Source organism: Astyanax mexicanus, chromosome 3, assembly GCF_023375975.1.
Source record: "Astyanax mexicanus isolate ESR-SI-001 chromosome 3, AstMex3_surface, whole genome shotgun sequence".
Taxonomy (NCBI): domain Eukaryota; kingdom Metazoa; phylum Chordata; class Actinopteri; order Characiformes; family Acestrorhamphidae; genus Astyanax; species Astyanax mexicanus.
In genome coordinates, this window is record NC_064410.1 from 55,407,158 (window position 1) to 55,428,490 (window position 21,333).

The window sequence follows — 21,333 nt, forward strand, 5'->3', positions numbered from 1 at the left end:
TGTGCAATTCATGCATAATCTAAAAGCATCTGTCCAAAAAGAGCCGTCCACTTCCTGCGGCGTGCCACACTTCATTTCAGAGGTTCAATCATGAAAGAAGAAAAAACAAAACAATAGCTGATAGAGCGCAGATAAAGAGCAATAGATACATTTATGTTGCATTCAAACTGTTTATTGTTTATGGTGGTGAGCAGGTCAGTGTATTAACATAAAACCAATGCATTGCTGCTCTATATTACCATAGCTACGCCCACCCCATAACACTACAGCCAACATGAAGCCCATTATTTCCCTTTAAATCCTATTATTTCCCTTTGACCTCCTTTAGGCCCTGTCTAAAGTTATTTTTACCTTTAACTTCTATTACTTTTATACTTCACTGTTGTAAGTCACTTTGGACAAAAGCGTCTACTAAATATAATGTAATGTAATGTAATGAAGCACTGTTTACCTCGCAAAGCCACTTCACAATTACTTTTTGTTTCCATATTTTAATTGACTCACAAGACGAGTGCAGGACCTAGCAAGACGTCTAAAACTTACTAATTCTATGTCAAGTTTATGATGTCTAACGCCAAATAGCCATAGCAACGTCGAGAGGCATTTTTAAACACTGCACACAAATTACAACAACGAATTTCCATCCAAAAGTGAGATCAGGATGAGAAAAGGGAATTGGAATTGGCATCAGCAGCTATAATTTACTAATAATTTACACCATTCAGTGTAAATTATAAGAATAAGGTTTGTGTGATTTTTTTTTTTTTTTTTTTTTTCCATTTTGGGTGTGAATTGCCCTCTATTTCTGACAATATCAAAATTAAGTCTTTTTTTTTTTTTTTATTGAAGCTTTTAAAAAATGAGGTCTGGTAGATTATGATGGCCTGTCCACTGAAAAGGGAAATCTCGGGCCAGAAAAGTGTGAGCACTAGCAGTGGGCGATATGGCCCTAAAATAATATTGTGATAACGATACTCTTGGTAATATGAGAAAACACTGATTTAAAAAATACTACTACTGCAACAAAATAATATATATATACAGGTGTTGCCTGTCTGTGCCTGTGTATTAATACCCAATGCTGTGCTTTTTGTTTGACCCTGTCCTGTTCTACCCTGTATGGATGTTTCTAATTGGTGTTTGTTGAGCCTCTGACCTTTTGATCTACGGAGGTCTGGTTTGTTTTTTTAGATTGTTTGTTAATTTCTCTTAAGATCTAGTTATCATTTGTTTTATAGGCTTTGTTTTTCCAGTCTTAGTGTTTATTTTCTTTGTCTCAGTTTTTGTTTGTCTTTGAAATGTCAAACATAAAACCGATTTGCATCCTGCCTCCACCCTGTTACAAGATATATAATGAGAAAAAGAGAACAGTGTGAATTTTTATTTTGCTAAAATCAGGAAAAAACTAGTACTCTGATGTGAGAATTAGGGGTGAGTGATGTGGCCAAAGGTGAAAAAATACTGAAAAGTAAAAGTACCTTTACTTTGCTAAAATTCTACTCAAGTAAAAGTGAAAGTACTCAATTTAAAATGTACTTTGAGTTACATAGTTACTTTTATTTATTTTTTGCAAAAAAAGTCCTCAAATCATAAATTTGAATAATTATTCAATTAAATAATTTGGGCTTTTCAGGCAGTGTTTGTTAAGACCACCCCGTAAAACAATTTCAAGAACAAGTTGCATAGGTTTCTATGATCCATTTTTTTTCTTTACTGTTAAAAAGTTAAAAAGTTATGGTCATATAGGTGACTATAAACTGTTTTTGTATAGTTTTAAAGTTCATTATTACTTTTTAACTTGCCATTGCTATGCTTTAACTGTTATTTACACTTTTTTTAACATCCAAGTAGATGTTCCTATTAAAAACGTTAAAAATTATCATAAAAAACATTAAAAAACATACAAAAAAAAAATGTTGGTCGGTGCATGTGCAGTGCCGTAAAGAACCACATATCGATGGGTAGCATAACTCGACAGAACACCGGTTCCCCTGAGCCGTGCACACAGACCCCAGGCTGCACAGCTGATTTACACAGTGCCTTTCCCGCTAACCGTAATAAACACTGCATGGAGAAGTTCAGCTGCGCTGCCATGGAGAACAAAACTCTTTTTTTTTTTTTTATTCAGACAATTTGTTTTATTTTTCCAGCATTTCATTATTTACTCAGTAACGGAGAGTTTTCCAAAGTAGAGAAATAAATTGTGCCAAAATGACACATGAATTACCTATTTTAAAAACTACTTTAAAAATTACAAATTATTTTGCCGATACTATTGCATATGATACGATATGGTACATCCCTTGTGAGCACCCTGATCTAACGGATTACTATATTAAAGAATGTGAACGGAGGAATTAGGGAATTAGGAAGCTGAAGCAGCATCTGTCCACTCTTCCTCTTTTACTCTTCCGTTCCAAGACCCTGCCGGAGTCACGCTCCAACACACCCTCTCAATTCAAGCCAATATTCCGGATCATCAGTCTGCCGGCATTTTTAATTTGCACCGACCACCAACATGCTACCAGGGAGGGTGGCAATGGTGGAAGTGGCTGCAGCGGCAAGACCCACTGTTTCCACCCACTGAGTAATCCATGCATAATCAGAAAGCATCTGTCCAAAAAGAGCCGGCCACTTCCTGCGGCGTGCCACACTTCAGTTCAGAGGTTCAATCATGAAAAATGGCCATCAAAAAAAAAAAAAAAGAAAGAAAAGAAAAAGGAGCCAGTTCCCATCACCAGTGCAGAGAGCGGCACACTACCACAGTTCACTGAGACTGACGACAGACTGCCGACCACAACAACCTTCAATCCCCCGGCCGAGGCTACCACCCCACCCCCACCCCACCACCACAACCCTCTTCTTCTCACAAGAAGGGCACAAAGCTTTGACTTTAAAAGAAGACCTCTTAGTGGAGGAACAGTGGGGCAGCGTGTAACTGACTTCAATCGGGGGAAAAAAGCAGCGCTGCCCTCAAATCTCAGACAAATCAATTTGTGCCGTATACCGGCTCCTTCTCGCCGCATACAAATGATGGTGAAATCACTATGGGGGTCTCTTTTTATTGTGCCATCAGGACTCAGAAGGCCACCGCACAGGACACATTCGAAAGGCAACAACCGAGGACGGGTTTCTGCCACTAGATAAAAAGCTTTCCCCACAAATTGGCAGGTCCCCTCCGATCCGGAACAAAGTCTGGCAGCGCTGCTAATTTCAGAAATAGAAATACGTTCCTGCAGCAACACGTTACAGAGGCCATCTGATCTTATTACCTCACACACCTGTGGAGATGATGGACAGTGCTCTGCTTTTACACCTTGTTTTTTTTTTTTTCAGCTGGTCATCTTAGGAGAGCACGGCAACACTGCAGTACAGAACTCTACCACAATAAATGATGTCAATTTGATTTGTCTACTTGGGCACCACTGGACCAATTTGAATCTAAATGTTTAATAAAAGATTCAAATTCAATTCCAATTATATTTGTAATAAACCTATATATAAATCACTGTACTCATCTGTGGCATATTCATGTTGGACCTCACGCATTGAATGTACGGACAGTTCGAGCCAGATACTGCAGGTCACAATCATAACCAACCACTACTCTGTCCACTGTGATTAATTATGTCTTCTATGATATATTCCCAGTATTCTGGCAGAAATCATCACATTCATATTCAATGCCACAGATCCTCACACATATCCCACAGGTCACTGCAGCGTTTTTGAGACATTTAAATGCCTCTTAAAGACAAAATTAAGACCAGTTTCACGAAAAACAAAATGTCAAAAAGCACCAATATTATTACTGACAAACTAATATTTTAAACAAACACAACTAAAGAGAAAGAGTTTGTACACTAAAACTTGCATCGAACATTTTGGGAACTACAAATGCAATGTGTAAAAATATAAGCAAGACTGTATTTACTGTCTGTCAGACCCATTTCTAAATATAAATACCAATTTAAAATTCAGATAAAATCAATGAGCACCTCAATGACACAACATCAATGTCCTAATGACCTCCTATTAGGAACTAGTTAAATAGAACATAAAACATTAACTGAAACATTTAAATGATTTAAATGGCTGGATGTAGAAGCGAATAATACACTTTTAAAATTCAGCACAACTACACTCTGTAAATGAGGTGAGATGAACCCTCACAGATTAACACACTGTGCTGTAGTGATGCTTTTAGGATGTTCAGTATGAGTAAAGTAAAGGACAGAGTTCTGTAAGGAACTTTACACAACCTTTTAAAGAGAGATTAGTTCACGACATTCGAAGACAAAACGAGGCCCTTTTTAGATAAGCGAACTTAAGACATTTTAAGCGCATTTTCAGTCCATTTAAACAGACTTTGGTTTGTTTGTACCCTCAGTGCGGATCGATTGAGCAGGTATGAAAACAGTATTTCATCCTCGGGTGCAGATCAAAACCACTGGACCAAGACCAGTTTGATTGTGGTGAAAAACGTGATCTGCTCTCAATCCGACCCAGCTATCAAATATCCTCCTTTTATTTGAGCTAAATTGCTGATAAGGCACAGTTTAATCTGATTTATTAGCCAGAAACTGCTAATTACCACAGCTATGAACAAACACTGTCTCTGCTGCTCCATGCTGTTTAAATGCACGGTCTGTGCTGCGCTCACTGCTCACAACCACGTGACTCCGTTTAGTATGTGTACATCTGCGCTGCACATCCTTGTTGAAAACACTGCTTGAAACACCGTTAAAAAGCGCAGTGGAATATTTCTGTAATCAGTGTTCTGTATTAAAGCAGCTTCACACTGCACAGATATTTGCGCTGAAATACAGAATCTTCTCACTATATTTACTTTCTTGCTCCCGCTCTAGACAGCTCTGACCAATCAGAGGAGACGATGAGCTTGTGAGGTTTATTTGTGTGCATTTTGGTTCGGTTAGGTTTGTGCCTGTGTGAAACCAAACCAAACAGAGGGAGAAACACTCTAAATAAATGAACTCATCAACTGATATGGACCATAGAAACCTAAAAACTACATGTGTGAAATCGCATGTAAGATACCTTGTCCTCTATGGTGATGGATAAAACATCATGTAAAATGTTATTTTTTTTGTATACCTAAAGACACTCCTCATGAAAAATCCATAATCCTGGTAATTAGGACATTCGCACGCTGTTGGACATGCTGAACTCTGCATAAGATACAGAAACAAAACCTGTTTATCATAAATAATCTGAGCGAGATTTATTCCCCACTGTGCTTCCACTGAGTCATTCAGTCATCCTGACGTTTTCCTCTCACTCCCTCTCTCTCTCCCTCGCTCCCCCCACCTCTTCCTCCTCCTCCTTTTCATCTCCCTCTCTTTTTACCATCTCACCCGGAGAGAGAAGTCATGCCTAAAGACATTTGTCAGAGAGCTGCTCACCTTCCTGAAACCTCAAAGCTGCTGAATGGAGAAGAGCGGGGTGAGGGTTAAGTGTGCGCCTATAGCATCTCCTCGCCGCACCCCACACCAGTACTCTCACACCGCTGCCCCCACCGAGATCCACACACTGTTCTCAATGCTGACTCCAGCAACTCCAGGATCTCCACTCTTTCAGCTTTCTCTTTTATACCACCTCCTTTTTTCATGTACAAAGGCCTGTTCCCATTTCACCTCATGCCCCTTCAATCCGTACCCATCTGTACTGCAGGTTTAGGTATAGAGCTAGGGTGTCACAATTCCTGTTTGGATAGAGGGGTAGGGTGAAGTTCTGTGGCTACATGGTCCTCCAAACAGAAACAGAGCATTTATAAGAAATCATCAGAAAGATGGAGACAAAAGTGACCAAAGAAACCTGCAAATGTTGTATTTTCTTTATTAAAGGTCTCATTCCATCATTTTTTTATTCATTCAATCATTTTTCTAGTTGTGGCCTCTAATATGAACGAATGCCATGTGAAAAAAAAATGTGCTCCAGCGTTTCTTTTTAGCCCTGCTTTAGATCACTGAATGAGAGGTCTCTGAAGAAAGACAGGTTTTGTCTCTTGCTCATAAATATTCATACATGCAAACGTATTACCTCTGATTGGCTAACAGCACTGCAGCAAAGAACGCCTAACTCTTATCATATCATGTTATAATCAATGTTATCAGTGCCGATGTGCGAGTGCAAGTAGAGACTGCCCGCCGCAACGCCATTTGACTCACTGGTTGACGTAGACTTCAGAGCCTTTCCTGATCAACTTGTATCTCTGAGGATCTTTCTTTTACTAGCTACTGCAAACAAGGGAGGCTGAAGAACATACAACAAGAAAAAAAAAAGATTTTAGCGGAAGGAGTCCTTTACAAAAATATGAAAACCCTGTTTTTATATTATATATATAGCTATTCATTATCTCTCTCTACCGTTGTTTTTATTCAGTTATTTATTTGTACTGTCTGGTTGGACCTGAGGAGGATGGGTTCCTCTGACTTGGTTTCTACTTTGGTCTCTTCCTCTTAGTATGAGAGAGTTTTTTTTTTGTAAATTTTTAATTGAATGTTATGGACCTTTTCTTCATAACAAGCATAAAAAGTAGTTATGCTTTAGTAGAATACATCCCAGTAGCTAGCTAGCTAGCAGCAGTGTGCTATACAAATAGATAAATCTATTGGGAACACTACTGCATCTCCCAATTTAAGACCCTAGTTTAGTTAAATCTCCCATATCTTACACCCTGCACAAGACGCATCGTGATGCTCACTGTTAAAATAGCAATCTGCCAAAGTCAGAGCTCAGCTGGTTCTTAAAGGGAATGACAAGTGACACACTGATTGGTTGATTTCATGTTACACCAAAGACACACACATGATTAAATAAGAGAATTAGCACATGTCTTTTGCCTGTTTCGAGCTGCACACAGCGTACTTTACCTGTCGTTACGATAGCAAAGACAAAAATGACACACCCTAAATCAAGTTGCATGGTGCACAGTTAGCAGCTCGCCTATAGATCACTTAAATAGAGCATTTTATTCTATTGCAGCTCCTTTGATTTGTTTTTTTGAAGCTAGCTAAATTGTATGTTCCACCTTAAATGATGCATCAGCTATCAGTTCATTCTTCAGTCATGATTTAAGGTGGATTAGGGAAATTCAAACAAGAATCTATGAATAACTAACCTCAACTTCCCATCACAGAGGAAGTGGAGCTGACAGTGATAAATAATTGTTGAAAGTAACTCCAACGGTAAGGTTTATGAACTTATGAACCATTCTGACCAGCAGGGTCATCTACAGAGCGGCCAATAAAGCCGTTCTTTTTTTTTTTATTATTTAATTTTGACGACGTATCGAGTCCTTAAAGGCTTTCCCCAATTTCTTAGGTGGATGATTTCAACTACTTCCAGTGAAAAAACAAGAGGTAGAGGCACATAAAAGAAATGGGTTTTGGCCAAAAATTCAACAGTTTAGTGACCAAACACGTGCCTGAACACAACTGGAGTCAAACCCACTGCTGCTTACAGAAGTCCTTCCAATATGAAGCTAAAGGTTGCACTCTATAATCACGTCCCTCAGCACCAGAACAAACTCTGCCAAACTCTGGAAGCCTAGCGGTAGCCACTGTCTACAGAAATAGCAACAGGAAAAAAGAGTGCATCCGAATGAATTCAGCACGACCAGGAGCAAAGAACACCTTGTTTTAATGTACTGCGCTACCGCCATCAGTATCAATGAATTTTTCATCAAGCGCATTTCCTTTCTTTGCTGCCAGCTCTTCTCTGACAGCTTGATTCGCGCTTCTCGCCTTGTGATTCTTATTGTTCTTTGATGCTGTGAAGATGAGAGGAAGAATCCATTTTTCAGTTAATATCAATCTCTCTTTCTCTCTAACTCTCACATATTCAGAGCAGTGCCTCTCAGAAACCTCTAAGAGTGGGTGATATGACAAGATGATATGTTTTATTGGGATAAATCATGCCACTATATATATGCAGCTCTGGAAAAAATAAAAAAATAAGAGACCACTTAAAACGACGAATTTCTTTGATTTTACCAAACTGAAAACATCTGGAATATAATCAAGAGGAAGATGGATGATCATAAGCCATTAAACCAAGCTGAACTGCTTGAATTTTTGCATCAGGAGTAAAGCAGCATAAAGTTATCCAAAAGCAGTGTGTAAGACTGGTGGAGGAGAACATGATGCCAAGATGCATGAAAACTGTAATTAAAAACCAGGGTTATTCCACCAAATATTGATTATTTCTGAACTCTTAAAACTTTATGAATGTGAACTTGTTTTCTTTGCATTATTTGAGGAATGAAAGCTTTCCTATTTTTTTTTTTGGTATTTCAGCCATTTCTCATTATCTGCTAATAAATGGCTGGCTAGAATTGTCCGTGCAAAAACACAAGCAACTCAACAGAAGTCAGAAATCACATCAACATTCACTGCAGGAGATCCAACACCCATATCCCACAAGTCAGTGACATCTGGCATGTCTGTGTAAATGAATGAGATTTTGGTCATAAATATTTGGTTACAAGTCTTCAAAATCTGATACGTCTTTCTGTGTGTACTTTCCTTTCTTTTCCTTAAAATGAGAAGATTGTCAATTTAGAAATATGCCTTTCTAGTGGTGCTTCTGTCTAAGTGTCGAAGTGTTTTATCTTGTGGGGATTAAGTTCACTATTTGGTAATTCCACACCAATCCAAAATCATTATACATCCCAAATTATTCAGCATAACGCAACTGCCATGCCAGAAACATGTTAGTTGATTTTTAACAGAACTGCCATTTAGTGTTCTCCTCCTAGCATGTTCAGCCCCCTACCTCTTTCAGTTCACACTTTTTTTTTATTCACTAATATCAGAACGTTCCATATTTAAACATCTTATGGGCATTCATTTAAAAGGGCATTTAAATCCCATGTTCAGCTGTTTCTATAGTTTTGAAGCAATAAACTGCATGACCCCCATGACTCCCACCTGATCTCCGTAATTCAGATTCTTTGCCACAATTCAAATCCAAGCTAAAAACTCACCTGTTTAAAATTGCATATAAACTGTAATTGCACTTCATCTTAACTCTATTTTTATACTGATTTCTATTGTGTATTTTTATTTACTGAGTATTTTTTACATCTTATTATTGTTTACTATTTACTATGTATTCTATATTTCTATTGTTGCATATTTTATTTTTCGGTTTTGTCCTATGATAATGTGTAAGGTGACCTTGAGTGCCAAGAAAGGCGCCCTCAAATAAAATATATTATTAGTGTTATTATTATTATTATTATTATTATTATTATTAATATTATTTTGACATAAATAATCGATGACTAAACGACTAATAAAAAAAAAATCATCAGTTTAGTCTACTACTAAATGAATCATTAGTTGCAGCCCTAACGGATAAAATTATGTAAGAAGATGTGAGTCCTAACTACTGAGTGGAAAATAATAATATAATAATATCTAATATATAGGAAAAATACTATCACAACAAGAAATGTGCATCTAATCTATGGGAAAAAAATGTCATAATACATTTAGTCATAATAAAGAGTCATACTATTTTTTTTTTTTTTTGTGAGCTAATTGCTCACTGAATTTTTTTTTTTTATAAACCTAGAGGACTCATCAAAACACTCCAAACAAGCAAGCACACTTGAATAAAGAGTTTCAAGTGTTTTTGGCAGAAATAAAGCACATTTTACATAGGTGTTTTTAGTTGTTATGTAATAGTGTTAATATTAAAGTGTCATGATTTTATTTCATTGCACAAAGTAGCAAAATCTATAACTTAACTCATTACACTTGTAATTTCAAGAACACTAAAAAATATGGGAAGGAAACGTAAGCAGGGGGAAAGTGTATAGAGTTTGGAGTACTTGCTCTAGTTCCACAGACGCTCTGCCATGCCAAAATAAAAGTCTCCACTTAGATTTAACTTAGTAAATGATGTGGGGTTGGTTGATGCTGCAGTTGGTCTGCAGGTTTAGGTTCAGCAACAGTATGTGCTGAAAGAATGAGGTCAGCTGACTACCTGAATATACTGAATATAGACCAGGTTATTCCATCAATAGATTTTTTCTTATTTGATGGCAAGAGCATATTCCAAGGTGACAATACCAGGATTCATGGAGCTGGAATTGTGAAAGAGTTCAGGGTTCAGGGAGCATGAGATCATCATTTTCACACATGGATTGAGAGAGAGTTCACCACAGAGTCCAGATCTTAACCTCATTGAGAATCTTTGGGATGTGCTGGATGGAGAAGAGCTGCTTTGTGCAGCTGTTGGTCAGACTTTACCATCATCAATGCTGCTGCAAGATCTTGGTGAAAAATGAATAATGCAACACTGGATTAAACTAATAATGAATGAATGAATGAAGTTCAATTTATTTAGCGCCTTTCTAGAAACCCTAAGGACGCTTTACAATTTACACATTTTACACACAACCATTTATGTTCAGCACTCATCCACACACCGGTGAGAAGCGGCAGCCAATAGCGCACAGCGTACTCTTAACCAATCCATATCTGGGTACAGTCATGCATATAAACCACAAAAACTTACAAAAACACACCAAATCAATTTATAGTATTTTATTTTTCTGGGCAATTTAGAATATACAATTTATCTGTTTGGATATTGGATATTCTTGGATATTCACACCTCTGCTGCTTCACCACGTCAATGTTTTTGGACTGTGGGAGGAAACCCACGCAGACATGAGAAGAAAATTTGAAATACACCCAGGTAGGGACTTGAACCCATGACCCCAGTGCTGGAAGGCGAATGTGCTAACCACTAAGCCAACGTGCTGCCAAATTAAAATAAATCTTGTGACATTGCAGAAGCTTATTGAAACAATCAAATCAAAGCTAAAGGCGGAGCAACCAAATATTACAAGTGTGTGTCTTTTTTTTTTGGTCAGGCAGTGTACAATAGCACCGAACAGCTGAAGGAACACAACCTTGCAGCGCAAAATGCTTCAAAGCCAAAAACATGTTTCCAGATGTCCTTGTAGCGACTACAGTGTGTGAAAGAGGAGGCTACAGTACAGCTCTCAGTGGCTTTCAGAGAGAACCCGAAGAGCACAACCTGCAGCTGCTCATATCCAGCCTTGTAGGTGCTCTTGTAAATATGGCCGCTCCATGTGCGTCTAATTCCATCAGGCCCGTTGAAAAAGAGCCACAAAGCCCCCTGTTGTCTGAAGATAAGTGCTCCTGGTGTACCGACTCAACGGGGGAGGGAGGGAGGGGAAGGGAGGGGTGCTCGGTGACGGCACACTGCACTTCAGACACTTTTGCTTTGATCTGCAGTGGGAATGGGCGCTATTGTGAATGCCAACAAGTCTCCTGAAAATTCTCATTCAGACGTGATTAAATCAAGCACGCATAAATACGGACGGGGCGGAGGGGGCGGACAGAAAAGAAAGCAGACAAAAAAGTGCTGCATCATCCCATGAGGAAATGAAATGTTGGTGGGAGCACACCGCGGTCCCAGATAGCATCTTCTGGAATCTTCTTTAATATTCAAAACTGAATAGTAAAGATAAATCACAGCCCCGTTTCTCATGAGAAGCAGTAATATTGTCCTGACTGCTTCCCTTGACATTCTCTGCGGTACAGACACTAAGGGTCTGTTTACATCTGACTTTAACATGCGTATTTTGTATCTAAAAAGTGTCTGCAGATACACTGACTGGATTCTGTACACACTTGTCATTAAGGAGGGTCTTTGTCATCTTTAGTTGCTCTAGTTTGATCCTCTTCTGAATCAGGTTGTAAAGAGGTCGTAAGCTTCATTTGATTCCTTTGGTTTGGTTTAGATTGGTCTGGTTTGCTTTCACACAGGGCAAAATCCAAAGTGCACTAAGATGCACCACCTGCAAAACCTGCGTTTTCCATTGCCAAGATAGCAATATGCCAGAAATGTACCTAAACACGTCTCATTTTGAGACCACCACTATTGTAAATATTTTGCTATTCAAACTGCGCAGGTGGAAGGTAGCAATGAGCATCGTGATGCACCTGGTACAGGGTGTAAGATAGTCTTCTAAGTGTCTTAAAATCCATTTTAAAATATTGGAAGTCTTGCATTTTGTGCACATGCAGACCATGTAAATGATCTAATGTAATATTCAGTTTTTATACTAATATACTATTTACTAAGCATATACTTCATTGTTTAATGTGTTTAATATTGAAATAACATTACTAAGTGGAGTTATATAACTTATTTTTGGGAGATTGATCCAAGCCCTTACTCCTCCCACTCTTCTCCCTATATAAACCGTAACTTTCTCTCTACCTGTGAGTCGAACAACCTCGCACCCACCTCCAAAGCTGCCTGAATTTCTGCCCAATCATCTGAGTTCGCCCACCCTTCTCTTTTCCTTCTCTTTCAGTCGAGGGTGTGGGGAAATACTACACTCTATATTCCTAATTCCTGTATTTTTTACAGTAAAATCATACAGTAAATATCTGTTTAGTGATGTTCTGTTTTAAAACTGTAGAACGCAATGCATCTTGGGATATCCTATGAATATTGTTTTACTGTCAAGCATGACTTTATGCTCTATATCAGTTATCATGTTACAGTGAGCGTCTTTACAATGTGGGCAGCTATTATTTTACAGCATTATGTCAGTAATCATTTTGTATCACTTCTTTAGCAACTAAAGACCCCAAACATTCAAAGTACAACATTTACAATATTATAATCTATTTTATTATGCAGAAACTGTTCTTTGTATTCAGTAATTTGCTGTAATCTTTCTCCACAGTGAATTACTGTAATTTTACCATCTTTTATTGACAATTTTTTTTTTACTTTAATTTACTTAAGATACTTTTAACAGTGTAGCAAATGGAAACTTCACTAGCAGATGGAGTTTAAGACTCAGGACCTGTTTGAGATCCATCTCTAAACACCTTTCAAACAAAGTTGGTTTGAGTGATTCGATTGTAATCCAATCACATTTTGAGGTGCTTACAGCTCATTAAAACCAGGTGCAAATGGCCAGTCCTCCACACCTTTGCTGCTTTACCACGTCAACTCCAAGGTGCCATCACTTTCTATTCGCTTGTGAGCTGTAGCCAGAAAAGCAGCGGCGCTCTCATCTGCATGCTGCTTCTCCAACGGGCCGTTCCACTGCAGGACCACTGCAGGAATGCGTAAGCAGACCCGGGAACGGAAATTCAATTTGTTGGGATTATTATCAAAGATGAAATGTTCCGACAGGAGACAGGCTGAGCTCAGGCTGGATGGAGACGGGCTCTGATGAATGTGGCCCTCCCCCTCCCCTGCATTTCACTTTACTTCCCATTAAACAGGGAATAGATGCAAAACAACAAAAAAATATATATAAAAAATAAACTGATGGACGGGAATCGCAAACGGCTTTGGCAAGGCACAACAGTGGAAATCGGAGATGGCCCACGTTAGACTACGACCGTTTTAACAGTGACGTGCAGTTAATACAGTGGGTACCCTGTCTGCAAGCAAGCCCCCCCCACACACACACACACATCTGACCTACACATGAATAAATATTACAATAACTACATATTCTCAGTCTTCACTTAGTTACATGAACTTAATACACATTATCAGCCCACAAACACAGCTAGAAACTACAAAAGTACCATTTACTGTACAACAGACCACAACAATCAATGCTTAATTGTCCTACAAGTACTGTAACTTACAGCCGTTCAACCCAGATCACTCATTTGTGTTTAAACCACAATAATTTATTGTCCCTACGGACAGTTCTGGTGGAAACAGGAGAGTTGAGGTGCACATTGAATTCCGCCGTGATTTGGGCAGCCGTGGTTTTATGTTTTTTATTGGATACAATCCAGGTTAGCACCCGAACATCCCTTTCAGACAGCTTCCTCTTACAGCGTCCACAGTTAATCCTGTTGGATGTGGTTGGTCCTTCTTGGTGGTATGCTGACATTACCCTGGATACTGTGGCTCTTGATACTTGATCACAAAGACTTGCTGTCTTGGTCACAGATGCGCCAGCAAGACGTGCACCAACAATTTGTCCTCTTTTGAACTCTGGTATGTCACCCATAATGTTGTGTGCATTGTGATATTTTGAGTAAAACTGTGCTCTTACCCTGCTAATTGAACCTTCACACTCTCACACGCTCTTACTGGTGCAATGTGCAATTAATGAAGATTGACCACCAGGCTGCTCCAATTTAGCCATGAAATCTCCCACACTAAAATGACAGGTGTTTCAGTTTCATTTTCCAACACCTGTGCGCCAGGTCAGCCAAAACATTAGGTACACACAAAAACTCACCAGTCAGGCGGCCTATTATTGTGAATTAGTTTCACATTGAAGGACAGCCTTGAAAAAAAGGCTTTTTAATAAGATACAACACAATATCTGTCTGATTTACAGTCGCAGTTCCATGATAGTTCGCTAACTACTGAACTAATCCAGCAAGCGCTTCGTTTTGTTACTAACCAATGCATACGTAGCACCTTCATCAGAACGCTGCTGAGAAGGGGTTAGACAGTCATGGCCCAGCCCTCGGATTGAAAATCATGTATCTGATTGGTTAGATTGTCCTATGACTATGCAAATAGATTCATTACCACAACCTTCAAAAAAAAAAAAAAATCAGTAGAAGGGTCACACAGACACAAGGGGGCAGAAGCCATTTTAAAAAGCAGTTTTGATTGGTTAGAACAGCTGTCCATCAGATAAATGTCTTGTAGCAACTAAAAAACGCAGAATAATAATAAAAAAAAATAGTTGCTGTTTTTTATTTTAGTTAATTTATAAAATATATCCTTACAATTTACAATAACTATAAAGCATATTTCCTGATTAAATATTATGTAATTTACATGCACCTATTGTCACCCCTTCTCTTAGGGTTAGAAGGGCCTCACTGCACACCACTGCAATTTAACATTAAGCTTCTAAAAATGCCCCAGTGAGCGCTGCCAAAAGCCCCGGCTGAGCCTTCCACCATTTATCATGAGTCACTTTTATCAGGACGCCTCACATATACCCTCGTCCGCCCCCAAATCACAAAAACCAACATCAGTTACAGACCCTGTCTAATCAGGAGCCCTCTGCCATCATTCACAGCGGGGAGATAAGGTGGAGAAGCAGGCTCCCGATACCGGCTACCTCGCCGTCCAAACACGGGTCTGGTTTTGACTCTTAACTCAATTACCTCTAAAGGGGCTCCTGGGAGAACTAGCCTGCTTTTTATCTGTCAGTCAGTCTGGCAGAGTATAGCCCACACACTGACAGTCCAAGTGGGCAAAACTAGTGCATTACCATCTGTTTGATGAGCTGACTGTAAATCAAAGAGGCAGCCAGCACTTTGAACCCAAGTGTATGGCGTTTGACAAGTTATGATACCTCATCAGCACATGAAGAGAATACATTTGCGCCGGGCAAAAAAAGAAATCAGCCTCGCCGAGCCGGTGGAAAAAAAAGTCCAGCAAAACATGTCAGAGTCTTCATGCTGGACTGAGCATGGCAGATCTTGAATATGCTCGCCAAGGCAGATGTTTAATTTACCGAAGTAGGAATGAGAAAGTAAGCTGTAAGTGGGTAGGTAAGGTAACTGTTGTAGAAAAAAAAAATATATACAGAGGTAATACACTGAGGTAATCTCAGTTACTATGGCATAGTGTTGCTCTCAGGCAACAAACTAATTTTTTTACCTATTACACCACACCATACTGTACCTTTTCAATGTATTCATTTGTTTATTTCTTTTTTAAATAATGTTACCAGACAAGCCTACATCCAGGACAATGAGAGATATATAATGGTCATGAATAAAAATATTATATACTGTATGTGTAAGAAAATGTACTGTAAATAAGTATATTTGCATATTTATATTCTTACTGTATTTGTACAATCCTGTTGTACACTTATTAAAAGAGTATTTTTTTCATTCATTTCCTTTGGGCAACATTATTATTATTTTTATTATTATTTATAAGCTTTGTTTATTGAGGTTTTTAAGTACTTGGCATTTACAGCATAGATATGTTCATAACTTGCCCAGTACATATGCATAACCATACATCAAGAATTAGTGATCAACTAATATTAATAACAATACTAAAAACAAAACTAAACCAAGGGTGAAAAAAGGGGGAAAAAAAAGGAAAACTAAACCTTTTTTTTTTCCTAACAAGCAAAATATCCTCTGCACCCGTTAACCTTTAATCATCCAATCATGCACCCAGTCTCCAATATTAAGAACAAAACGCTTAATTTATTTTAATAATATGAGTTAAGACTTAAGAACCGTTCTCATTCTGGAATTGAAGGTAGGTCCAGCTGTTTTACATAAGAGAAAAAGGGTATGAACAGTAAACATATAAATTAAACATATAAATGTATGTTTGCTATTTCCACATGGATTCCTAAACTTTTCCCAATTTTTTTTTCTCTTGAAAATATAATTTATGCCTTGCAGTTTTAAATCAGATTTGAGTATTTGGCGGCGTGTGGACCACGCTCATGGAAGGTGGAACTCGAGAAACTTGGGACGGAGTTCTGTGAGGCTTTGTATGATTGAGATTGAAGCCGAACCCTCTAGCGGTGGGGTATGAATTTCATAACAAGGAAGAGGTGAAGAAAGAGAAGGGTTTTGTAGTATGTGGGGTAATGATGGAGCTTGGTTCTTCGCCCAAATTTTAGTCTTTTTTTTGTCATACTTTTTTCACAACTTCATAAACTGTAAACCTGAGGGGCAGTGCTATTTCCAGTACCAGGACTGAGGAGCACTCACTGCACAACGCAGAGCCTAAAAGCATATTTTACACATTTGAGTGGCTGGATTCCAGAAGTGATCCATTAGCTGCTCACTTCTTTATCTTTGGGCAGTCTGCTAAAGAATAGCTTGATTTTATTTTAGACTGTCAATCACGCAGCAGGTCTTTCCCATTTATTTATTTATTTTTTTTTTAACTGCGTTCACACTGATTGAACACCACTCACATTTTTTTTGTCTTTTTGACACTTAGTGGGCATGACTAACATGACTCCCCCCAACTGTGAAGACACATGCATCCCCTTTATACTAGAGGATCTTAACCCTTTTAGGTGTACAACCCCTTTTTAGGGTTCAAAAAATTGGCAACCTAACCATCCCAAACATATACCTGCCAATAGACTGCCAATACTACTTTCTGATAATAATTAGATGAATTTACATTAAATTACAGTATTGAGTGGTTAAATAGAGCTCAAGAAATGCTCTATACACTCTAACCTCACACTGGCAGAAGACAAAGTGACAAGCGAGTAGCAATATCTTGCAGAAGGACGTGATTTGTAGCCACAATTTTGTGACAAGTAACAAATTGAGTTTCTCAACTTTATGCAAATTAGTTATGACGCAGTGATGCAACATTCTAAACCAATTGGCCGAACAAATACTTCAGACCACCGTGATTCCTACTGTCAGGGTTGGAGCAGAAGGGAGACGAGGAGGCGGGCGTAAAAGCAAGTAATATTTTAATAAGAAATAAGAAATAAACCAAATTGAACATGAAAACAGGAAAAATCAACGGACAGGACTAATAACAAAAAAAATAATAAACTGGGGATTAAAACAAGGAACAAGCAACCACGGTAGAAACAAAGGGGCTAAAATTACACATGGAAACAGGAAACAGGAAACAACTGGGGAAGGTAACAATGGGCGGAGTTACAAACGAGACACGTAGGAACACAAAAGACTAAAGCAGAGACAATGAAGGAGACATGAAAAAAACAACACGGCCATGTGCTAGGGAGCACATGGGGAAAAAAAAAAACATGAGGAGACCTCCTCTCCTGTTTTATATGATGCATCTTTGCACAAATACAATAAGTCATAAGTTCGTGCTCAGGTCGAGGAGGTGAAAAAGGCCAGGTGGTTTGCATTTGCTGCTATAGCTGCACAGCTGCACCAAGAGATAGAGTGTGTGTACGAGAGAGAAGCATGTAGAGCTAATGTGTAAAAGCAAAAAGATGCATGAATTCCGATTGTTTGACTGTTCACATTTATGTTGCATGTCTATGGATTTAATACGTATCCGATTAAGGACCACAAATGAAAGTGACTCAAATCTTGAAAATTTGAAAAAATCAGATCTGATCCACATTGAGCAACAAATCGGTTTTGAGTCACTCTGATTTGAGCCACTTCAGCCAGGTAATGTGAACACCATAGCAATGACCTAAGCAAAATCGTAGCTACGACCTAAGAACACCTTAGCAACCCCAATTTAGGACTACATAGGAAAGTGAGTCAAATCTTTAAAAAATAGAAAAAAATTGGACAGCGCTCAGATTTGGCACGTTCACACAGCCATCTGATCTGAGACACATTGAGCAACAAAGAATTTTTTTTCATTTTTCAAAGTAATTTTTTTAAAAATCAGATTTAAAAAACAGCCATAAAAAAAATCTGATCTGAGCCACATTGATCAAAAAATCAGATTTAAATCACTTCAGCCTGGTAATGTGAACTCAGCAATGGGTAATTCAGCAGCATCTCAATCTCAGCACACTGGTCCAACCAGACCAACTATAGAAGCCTATATAACCGTGAGCAACTGTCCAAAACAATCCCCTCACTCCATAACGTCCATTAAAATTCAATCTCCAGAAAAGCTCTAAAAAGTCTGCTTCCATTTAGATCACTGACTAATTGTGATTCGCTTCTGGACGACAAACAAAGAGGCTCCATTCATTAAGAATTCCAATTAGAAGCCTTATCTGAAAGAGGAGAAAGTGTGGGGCAATTTAACGTGAAGAACGGCTGGTCGGGGGGGCGCTGCGAGACGCGTGTGGAGCAGGGCTGATGGCAGACAGCGATCACTCTGCCTCTCTACAGCCCCCTGACACGCTAGACAAGGGGCAATCAGGCCTGTCTGCACATCACTGCAGCTGCCCCGGCTCCCACTTAAAAACCCGGCACAGATGGACAGACCCAGACCCTGAGGTGTGTCCAGTCAGTGAGGGCTGCCCTGCTGAAGGGCACGTCCAGGAGAGCTTTTAAAGACCTACTTTACTGAGGGAGAGAGAGAAAGAGAGAGGGAGGGAAGGGAGAAGACGGTTAGACAGACAGAGAGACAGAAAGAAAGAAAGAAAAAAGAAAGAAAGAGAGAGTGAGTGTGTTTGTGAAAGAGAGAGAGAGAGAGAGAGAGTTTAGCAGCTATGACTCAGTGAGGAGAAACAGATTTATGGTATGAGGTGTGCAGAGCACGAACCACCGCACAACACCTCCCCGACCAATTAATACATCTGAAAATAGGCTCTGGCTTTGCTGGAGATGTCACCGTCGCTTTGCCGATGACGTGTTCTGATATTTGGGTGTTTATATCTGTGGTTAATTGGGGGAGGCGGTAAAAAAAAAAAAAGAAAAAAGGACTGAGTGACAAATTTCAGTTCTAATCCGCTGAATATGTAAGCGTTAGAAACAGATAGACGATCAAGTGCTGAAATAAAGAGACAACTCAATAATATGACACATTAAAAAATTATAATAACTGATTCTGTTTGGGATATTAGTTTATTTGGACTTTTATCTAAAAATAATCATCAAAATGTGTTTAAAGAGTTTATTCTGCTTTTGTTGAACTAACTGTCTCTACTGTCCAACAAATGCTTGCTGGTAGATTTTGGATCCATAAAATCCATAAAATAAGGTCCACTGGTCCACAGCTCAATGCTGTTTTTATTAGGCCTGGTAACAATAGTCTATGTTCATGATAATCTGCTCCAGAGGGTCCTTTCTAAACAGTAAAAAAAAAAAAAAACAGCGATAAGCTTAGATAAGCTAAGCTGAGTATGTTCATTCATTTGCACACCTGTATCAGCCTTGAGCCCAACTTCTGAAGTAAAGTAGAAGGGTGGTCACAGACATTTATAAGAAAATCAGAAATAAATCTTAAAAAAAAGAAAAGAAAATCATCAAAATCAACTGTTCTTTTCTTATAGTAACAATGATTCAATATATTTTTAAATATACTAGTATTTTAAGTGTTATATGTGGGGTCATACTTCAAGTTCTTCAAATACTTCAAATGGCTTAAAAAAAAAAAAAAAAACTTTTCAACAGCGATAACCTTAGATAAGCTAAGCTGAGTATATGCTTTCATTTGCACATCTGTATTAACAATGGGCTCAACTTCCAGAGTAAAGTAGCTGCCAGAACCCATTCGTTAGAAGGGTGTTCACAGACATTTATAAGAAAATTAGAAATAAACTTAAAAAAATTGAAAAAAGTAAATAATCTAAATCAACTGTTCTTTTCTTCTGAACTTCTTTCTTCTTAACACTGATTCAATAGTTTTAAAATATACGAGTTCTTTAAGTTTTATATGTGGGGTCATACTTCAATGGCTTAAAAAATATATTTATATATATATATATATATATATATATATATATATATATATATATATATATATTTTTTTTTTTTTTCCAACAGTGACATCAATGGGCTCAACTTCCAGAGTAAAGTAATTGCCAGAACCCATTCGTTAGAAGGGTGTTCACAGACATTTAGACTGAAAACAATGCATAGGAAACAATATCAATCAAACATAAGCAAATGCAAAAATATGTGCTAAATTATTTACTATAATAAAAAAACTGGTAGCGTTTTTAATGCATATAAATGACAACTTATGTCCTCCGACGTTCCATCCAGCATTGTTTTTTTTTTTTTTTTTCCGCTGTGTTCTGCCCGATACTAATAATGGGTTACAAAGTACTGGCAGCTCTAAAGTCACACAGAGCAATCAAGTGTTCGGGAACTCGGTGCACATGCACGCGCGCATCGCCTCAGGCTGAGTGAATTACAAGAAGAGGTGTGTTATTGTCAACCACTGCTATTACTGTCATTCAATGTAAAGCATTTCAATCCACCCATCATCATCACCACCAACACTCACTCCTGCTTAAAGACAGCCACGCAATCACCGAGCGCCACACTCGAATCATGCTCAGGAGAGACTCTGATTTAAGAGCAGTGTTCTCCAGCGCCATCATTCCAGCACCCCTGCGACAATGATAATCAAAACAGCCACTTTCCTAAACCCCTCACCACCCCCCCACCCCCAAGCGTGCGTCTCTCCGCGCAGACGCAACTCAGAAATCAACACCGTTCACACTTCCAGCCCTGCTATTAATAATGCAGCAGCCCCTAACATCTCTGCGCTCATTATGCAGAGCCCACTCACAGCCTCTTCAACCCGGCACAGCGGGCACAGCACCGGGCCCCACCGTGGCCCCCCGCCACAGCGGCACGGATTCACGCCCAGTAACCGTGCTGGTGAAAAGCTCTGGCTGTCACTAAG

The 21,333-nt window shown here is 38.7% G+C and overlaps 1 protein-coding gene and 1 long non-coding RNA gene across 5 annotated transcripts in view; one reads left to right on the forward strand and one right to left on the reverse strand.

Annotated features, from left to right (window-relative positions):
* LOC125799256 (uncharacterized) overlaps positions 1-13,941 on the forward strand; it is a 345,287-nt gene extending 331,346 nt beyond the window's left edge. Inside the window, exon 3 of the long non-coding RNA XR_007438087.1 lies at positions 13,845-13,941. This is a non-coding gene — a long non-coding RNA (uncharacterized LOC125799256). The remainder of the gene's footprint in view (positions 1-13,844) is intronic.
* sdk1a (sidekick cell adhesion molecule 1a) overlaps positions 1-21,333 on the reverse strand; it is a 601,048-nt gene that overhangs the window by 339,946 nt on the left and 239,769 nt on the right. The gene's annotated exons all lie outside the window — the stretch shown is intronic.